This window comes from Acanthochromis polyacanthus, chromosome 14 (genome assembly GCF_021347895.1).
Source record: "Acanthochromis polyacanthus isolate Apoly-LR-REF ecotype Palm Island chromosome 14, KAUST_Apoly_ChrSc, whole genome shotgun sequence".
NCBI lineage: Eukaryota > Metazoa > Chordata > Actinopteri > Pomacentridae > Acanthochromis > Acanthochromis polyacanthus.
In genome coordinates, this window is record NC_067126.1 from 16,241,505 (window position 1) to 16,250,027 (window position 8,523).

An 8,523-nucleotide genomic window follows, 5' to 3' on the forward strand; every position below is an offset into this window, starting at 1 on the left:
CCCAGCCCCGACTGGAGATGTGGACGGACGGATCAGACCAGCCGCTAGCGATTCTTTGATGTACGTTTCCATAGCAGCTCTTTCTGGTTTTGAGAGGTTATACAACCGACCTCTAGGAAGGGGGGCACCCTCAAACAGATCTATGGCGCAGTCGTACGGCCTATGTGGAGGCAGTGACACGGCTCGATCTTTATCAAAAACGGAAGCCAAATCGTGGTATTCCGTGGGAACGTTGGTCAAATCGGGAGGTGACGACCGCGGTTTTGTTTCAGAATCCCCTGGGTTTTGGGCGGATACTAGACACTTGGCATGACAGTCTGTACTCCAAGTCAAAATTTTCCCTAGCTGCCAATCTACTTGGGGATTATGAAGTTTTAACCAGGGATAGCCCAGGACAATAGGCGAATTTAAATCTGAAAGTACAAAAAATACGAGTAATTCAACGTGATTGCCTGAGGTTCTGAGGGTGACTGGGACAGTTTGGGCACTCACCTGGGCTAAACGGCGACCATTGAGAGACAAGGCACATAAAGGTGGTCTAATAGGTTCAGTAGGTAACGAAAGTTGTCTGACCAGGGTTTCATCAATGAAGTTGCCCTCCGCTCCAGAGTCCACCAGAGCCCCTACTGTGGACTGGTGCGTCTTCCAGCGTATAGATGCGGGTACCTGGAGATGAGTCAAAAAAGGGGAGACAGAGGTTTGGCTCACCCGGACCCCCCCAGACCGAGGTGAGCCGTGACGTTTCCCGGCCTAGATGGGCATGTGGCCACTAGGTGTCCCCGTTCTCCACAGTAAAAGCAAGCCCCTCTCTTTAGACGTTCTGCTCGCTCCTCCGGGGATATGCGAGCCCGACCCAGCTGCATGGGCTCCTCTCCTGACGTTGGAGTAACCGGAACAGAGAGATTCCCACGTGGAGGTGGAAGGGACGGCACTGTGGAGCTGGAGTCGCAGGACCGAGGACCAGGGCGAGGGTGGACTGAGGGGGAAAAGCGAGACACCTGTGGGTTCGTATGCCTTTTCTCTCTTCTTCTTTCTCGCAGACGGTTGTCCAAGATGATCGCCTTGTCTATGAGTGAATCTAAATCCTCGACTTCGTCTCGGCGAGCCAACTCGTCTTTTAGTTCTTCGCTCAGTCCTCTGAGAAACTGAAACCGTAAGGCTGAATCGTTCCAGTCCACGGCGGCTGCTAATGTCCGGAACTCCACCGCGTAATCTGCTACACTTTGTCCGCCTTGGCTGAGGCTTCCCAGCCTCTTCATGGCGTCCGCTCCGCGCACCGGGTGGTCAAAGGCGCGCTTCATTTCCTCCGTGAAGGCGGCATATGAAGCACAGGCAGGTCTTTTATTTTGCCAAACCGCTGACCCCCACCGAAGCGCTGCTCCCGTCAATAAGCCCAGGGTATAGGAGATCTTTTGCTCATCGGTACGAAATGTCTGTGGCTGTGCGCTAAAAACTAGTGAAACCTGCATAAGAAAGTCTCCGCAGGCTCCTTGATTCCCAGCGTAGCGCTCGGGGATAGGCATCTTGGGTTCTGGAAGAATGGTCTGAGGCGTGGCGGTAGGTTCGAGGCTCGGTGGTGGTGGATTCGGTGGGGGACTGGTGGCGGTTGTGGACTGGAGAGTTGAGCCAGAACGGTGGTAATCTGGTGCAGCTGGGCTGTCATACCTCCCATCTGCTCGGTCAGAAGACGGCTCGAAACCCCCAGATCCTGGAGGGCTCGGCTATGCTGGTCTAAGACAGAAGGAGCGGTTGCTACCTGGGACATTTGGTCAGAAAGGGAATGAAGCTGGGTTGTTACCTGATTCCCTGCTTCTACCAGCTCCCTTAAGGTCTTGCTGTGTTGCCCCAATAGTTGACCATGGACGGAGACTGCGTGCAGAACCTGGGAAGGGGAGGGCTCGTCTGGACCCATGTTCTCCGTTTCCATTAATGAATGGGCCGGATTGTTCTGTCAGGACTGTAGCGAGGAGGATGGAAACGGTGGAAGAACTGGGCTGGAGTGGTGGTGAATTATAGGTTTTATTGTGAGGGAGGAAAGATGATTCTGGGGATGGAAGGCTGGACCTCCAGGCCTGGGTCTTGGACTGGGTTTCTGTGATGGGATTCCTATTGGCGGTGGATCGGGCCGAGGTTCGGGACCTGGTCTTGGCTGTGGTATTGTCTTGGCTGCGGTTCTGACTGCGGACCGTAGTTTCCTTGTGGCTGTGGGTTGAGCGGGGGCTCTGGCTTAGGTCTTGGCTGTGGTATTCTCTTGGCTGTGGGTCAAGCGGCGGTTCTGGGCTTGGTCCTGGCGGTGGTATCCTCTTGGCGGTGATTCAGGATGGCAGTGCGTGGGTTCCGAGCAGCTGAGACTGGTGAAGCAAGGAAAGGCAGAGTTATACACAGTTTGATGCAAACAACAACGAATCTGCTGAATCTAATTTCTGAGACAACTTGGTTTGGCTGGCGTGTCACTAACTGTGAGTAGTTTGAACAACAATCCGGCGAAGAGTGGATGTGACGACCGGCTTTTTACTGTCAGGGTGAGATGATGACGAAGTGGAGTCAGCTGCTCAGACCAGGCTACGTGGCCAATCACCTGAGTGGCTCCAGCTGCTGCTGAAGCCACTCTGACCTGATTAACGAGGGTGAGAGAGAACCGGTACAAAGCAACACAGAAACACATGGCAACGGCAGAGCTCAAAAGACATGGCATGACATCAGAAAAAAAAACCCACAAGGGTTAAAAAGGGGTCTGTAGCCAGCAAGGCAGGACGGGAGTCATGACAATAATGATATCCCTGGATCAATATATAATTGCTGGACTTTCTGTAACATACTTCACAGGTATCATAATGGACATTTTTGATGTTTTCAGGCCTAAAATCAACATGGCCACCTCCATTTTTACAGAAACATTCCTCTAAATATTATATATACAATTGAGTAGAATTGAAATTGAAAGCTATTTATAAAGATATTGAAGTAACACTGTTGCCATGTGATAATTCCACACTTGACTCACACATTACTTTATATTAAACAACTAAGAAAGCCTTGAAGTCTTGCCGGTCTTTTCCTAAGGAGGAAATGCCATCATGTAAAGCAGGTCATGTGATTTGGAATCAACGCTCTTCTTTAACAGGTGTTTTTGTAATAAGTAACTTAGTTGAAAGTGATTTCTTGGACACAGATACAATTTGTTATGTTCCATATAAAATTTGGTATATTGCCAAAAAATAAATATCTGTCACGATTATCTCAGCTTAATAAAAAGAACACAACCTAAGCAATTTTTGGATGAGCTCATTTTATTATTGTTTAGCTAATTAGAAGGTGGTTGTTATTAAATTTGGAGGGCTATTTAGTTGACATTTTAGTGATTTTCCAGTCAGTTTTATTAATAAGTGATTGCTTCCATGATAAATAATTATGGCATTTTAAAAGGCATGATCATAATGAACAAAAAAATGAGTTTTTTTTTTTAGTTTTTTTATAACTTTTAACAAAAATGTATGCAAAATACCCTATGGACTTCAAAAGTCTCTCAGTTATATATTGACCCACCTCATCCTTCAAACTACATTTTGGACACATGATTGTTTTTGTTCTTGTGGGTAGTTACCATGTTTGCCATGTGGAAGGCCCCTGAAATACTGGTCATTAGGATACCCGTCACTGTCACTCCTTTCACAAGGAGCTGGACTTGTGTCACACTAGTTGATATTTTAGAGCACCACTAGCATAAAATGAGCAGTGTAAAAGATTCCCAATGGCAAATCAAGTAAATTCAATCTAATCATGTGTGTCTGTCTCAGTCTAAATACACTCATTTGTGGGTGTACTGTGGGATCTTGTCTCAGTCCTGAGCTACAAAATACACCCTGGTGACTAAAATTACATTAGAATTAGAAGAAACTTTAAAAATTATTTCTAAATGTGAAATTCATGTAGTTTCTAAATGATGTATGTTTATGGAGTCACTATATATTACTGTTACTAATAGATACTAATAACCTGAGGCAGGACTGCAGCAGGACAGACACTGTATAAGTGCTAAACTTTCGAATGCACAGACAGAAATGTAATAACCTCTGCCCCCATGCACATTCAACACACACACCTGAACATATTATCCTTTCAATGCAGGAGCAAGTCTTGGACTTCACTTGTCTTCATCTTCATATTTCAACTATTGTTTTACTGTAGGCCGGCAGAAATGCATCAATAGTACATTCGTCCGTAGGGAAGTCTCCATCACAAATCAATAATGTTTGGACTGTAGCATATTGCATATGATAGATTTTCAAACATACACCATCTGTTATGCCAACACAGCAGACTGATGGTAACATGAATATCTGCCCTTGAAGTAATTGATTTTCCCTGGTTAAGCCAAAGGATTTGAACAGATGAAACAGGCAAGTATGACAAATTCAGGGCTGTGATGAATTTTGCAACATCTTTATACTCACAGAAGTGTACACATGAGCACATGGACACAATATCCACACACAAACACAGAGCAGCAAATGCTGTAATTTAATTACAAAACCATTCCAGGAAAAACGCTTCACCAACATACACACACATGCATACACACTGCCTTCCCTTATCTTCTGGCCACTCTGCCCAGGGAGACATGATTTAGGCCTTGATCCTTGCAGCCCCTGGAGATATTGTGTTTGATTACTGTAGCCTGCCTGCTAGATCGATGAGTCATCAATAACAGTGATAATGTCTAACATGCTGTGGCTAGCCTTTACCATTCCTCTGTGACGGCTCCTAGGCACAAGGAGAATTGAGTCAATATGTGGTGAGAAGTTAGGATCTATTACAAAAAGAAAAGAAAAGAAAACAACGAAACAACAACAAAAAAGCTCCATTATAACTCGGTATAGGAATGCTTTGATGAAAACAGCCTGATTAATCAGAGTTATGGTCAATCTTTTGGTAAAATGTGGAAAGAAGGGCATTTACGATAACTCAGTGTACTACACAGTATGCTTTTCATGCTTGTTGACATTAATGAAAATGCAAATAAATAAAATAATTTTTCTAATGCTGTGTCTATGTCTAATGCACTGAATTATATATATATATATATATATATATATATAGATAGATAGATGGATAGATGGATAGACAGAGTTAAGATTTAAGCTAAGATTGTTCAGTGGTCCATTGGGCAGATTACAAACGCATGCCAATACAGACCTCACTCACGCCCACATAAGGCAAAGGAAGGAGTGGGAGAGGGAAAGCTACTACTAAGCAGACATGGAGGGCATGACAGTACATCCCTGTGCAACATCACCTAAATGTCAGATGATTCAGGCTGAATCAGCTCTCAAAACCTGCATTATTTCTAATTTGACAAGTCAACTATTTCCTCCTGTGAACAATGAAAAACAAACACTTTTCAAAGACTATACTGGAAATTAGACCCTAAAGTAGAAATTCAATGCAACGAGATCAAATACATCTGTAATCAGTGACACATGAGGTAGAACACATGCCATCACTGAAAGTAAACTGAGAACACCTGTGGTTTTCAACTAGCCAAACTGCATGAATACAGTGGATATAAAAGTCTACACACCCCTGTTAAAATGTCAGGTTTTTGTGATGTAATGAGACCAAGATATATCATTTCAGAACTGTTTCCATTTTTAATGTGACCTGCAACCTGTAGAACTCAATTCAAAAACGGAAATCTTTTAAGGAGGGGAAGTAAAAACAAACAAAAAACAAGTAAGATATTGTATTTTTCCTCCATACTCTAATATAGGGGTAAAATGAACAAATAAGACAACCTTACAAATGTTTGGTTTGTCTGTTTTTGACAGAATGCTGATGGTTGCTTCTTTCTTTCCCCAGTCATTCGGCTAAAAATCTCCAAGCAACACCGTACTCCTTGCACAGACTCTTTTAGAAGAAAGGCAAATAAGAATAATGAGCTACACTTTGAGATTTCACTCTGTTTCATTCTATGTAAGTGTTAGTATGTTTCTATAATGAGCTTTTATTAAAAACTGCAAGATTCATCTCAAAGCAAATACAGGCTTGAAGGAAGATCCCTGCTCCTTCTTCTCTTTGTCTTTTTTAAAGTTTAATGAAAGGCACACATTTACTGCTCCATGTCAGAAGGACTTCACAGGATCTACCCCAGAAATTAAACTATGATGGCTTAATGACACGTTTGTGCGGTGCACCTGAGAGGGAGAGAGCAGAGAAACTGGCTACCAGGGACAAAATGATGAAAGTCTTTGAAGCTGCAAAGGCAAGGGCAGCAGCTGCAGTAATAACAAAGGGAATGATATTCATGAAAGAGTTGAGAGGAGAGCGAGACGGTGGCCCAAGTTCCAGGCCTTAAGGTACCTCCTCAGTAATTACCAGAAGGTAGGCATTAAACATAAATGCATCATTATGTTAACAATTAATACAATCATGTCAGGCCTCCCGGCGAGAATGTTTGCAATGGCTCTGTTGTGTGCAATGGGTTTTAGTTGGGAGAGGGGAGGGTGCAGTGTGTGTGTGAGTGTATTGTTTTCATGCACATTGTAAATGTGAGTAGATTACCTTTTTGCAAATGAAGTCAAATGTGATTTTAACATTAACACAGCCTGGAAAATATAAACAAAGCAGGAGAATATGATTAACCTCTTTATTTCTTGAATCTCCTGTTTTACCCATTCTTTTTATCCCCACTGAATCTCTCTATCTCCAAATTGGCCCATTCATTTTTTAAGGTAAAGAAGCACAGCGAGGCTTATTTAATAATAAAACACGTGTGCATCATGATATGGAGAACAACTGTGAACTGTAATCATTCCCATGAAGACAGAAGCATTCTGATTTTCATCTGTCAACACCTATAAGTAGTTGTAAGTGTCTTTAACTGGAAGTGTGACTCATCACAACAGAATTACAGACGGCTCTCACCGTGGTTTGACTTGTCAGAATGGAATGATAGATATGTGGAAAAACAAAAACAAATCACAAACAAATAACAACATAAAAAGATACACTATCGTTAAAAAGTTTGGGGTCACCCAGACAATTTCATGTTTCCCCTGAAAATTCACACTTTTATTCATGTGCTAACATAATTGCTCAAGGGTTTTCGAATCATCAGTTAGCCTTTCAACACGGTTAGCAAACACAATGTAACATTAGAACACAGGAGCAATGGTTGCTGTAAACGGGCCTCTGTACCCCTACATTCCATTAAAAATCAAGTGTTTCCAGCTAGAATAGTCATTTACCACATGAACAATGTCTAGACTGTATTTCTGATTCATTTAATGTTATCTTCATTGAATAAAACAGCTTCTCTTCCAAAAATAAGGACATTTCTAAGTGAGCCCAAACTTTAGAATGGTACTGTATGTCATTTTAATCCTGCATAGTAAAAGTCAATTATTAAATGTTAAAACAGCATGCCATATATGTAAATATATGGAATTATTATTTACAGTAAGACATAAAACAGTAGTAAAATACGCCTGACAAATTGGAAACAGTTTGCATTGCAGGTTTTACTGATGGAAAATAGCATCTTGTATTTCAGCCCGATCTCACGAGGATTCGTGAAACTGTCACGTAAATTTTTGTTTCGGTTTCGTGCGCACCAACACGATTTCGTCATGTTTTTCGTGCCGCTCACCACGAAATGCACACCAATGTATTTTAAACGGCGGACTTTTCGTGCCACTCAGAACGTATTTCAAAAGAATGTGTATATTATATTTTTAAAGTAAAACCGCGGCGAATCCAACGCTACATTTTGCATGACATCGTCCCTAAACATAACCCTAACCATAATCCTAACCATAACCTAACCATAACCTAACCATAAGCCGGTGGTACACTTACCAATTTGCATAGGAATTTCAAGAATGTCCTGCGCAAACGCGATCACACAAGCAGTATACGCCGATGGACAGCTTAGATCGTCAAAAATCCGCCGGTATAAACCACTTTCAGATGTGATTACCACAGCGAAAAACATTTCGTGGTGAGCGGCACGAAAAACATGACGAAATCGTGTTGGTGCGCACGAAACCGAAACTAAAACTTATGTGACAGTTTCACGAATCCCCGTGAGACCGGGTTGTGTATTTTGGCTACAAATTAAATGTAAGCAAAAATAATAAAGAACTCAAGTTATGCTAGCCCCTCTAGCATCCTTACAATATAACTGGTTGGTAGGTGTTAGCAAAATGTGTATACGCTTTGTGCTTTCACCTCAGGTAGGAACAGTTTTAATGGATTTGACAACAAATCCTCAAATTCATACGACCGCATAGGTCGTTTGCACCGTGCACCGGAATACGACCTATGCGGTCGTATGAACGTTTGCACCCCTATGGGGAAAACGAACGCATTACGGGATTTAATTCGCGAAACGGCTTTTCCGTCGCGAAATGGCTTTTTTCCTCACTTTTGCAACATGGGTTTAGGGTTATGGTTAGGGTTAGGGATAAGGACAGGGATAGTGTTAGTTAAAAGTTTGTTCATGGTGACGTTTCAGCTGACACA

The 8,523-nt window shown here is 42.7% G+C and overlaps 1 long non-coding RNA gene across 1 annotated transcript; it reads right to left on the reverse strand.

The window, feature by feature from the left end:
* Positions 1-2,000: 2,000 nt before the first annotated feature.
* On the reverse strand, positions 2,001-2,705 carry LOC127537146 (uncharacterized). Its single transcript, XR_007946643.1, has 2 exons — positions 2,459-2,705; positions 2,001-2,351 (listed from the first exon to the last, which is right to left on the reverse strand). It is a non-coding gene; the product is annotated as an uncharacterized LOC127537146 (long non-coding RNA).
* Between the last annotated feature and the right edge of the window lie 5,818 nt (positions 2,706-8,523).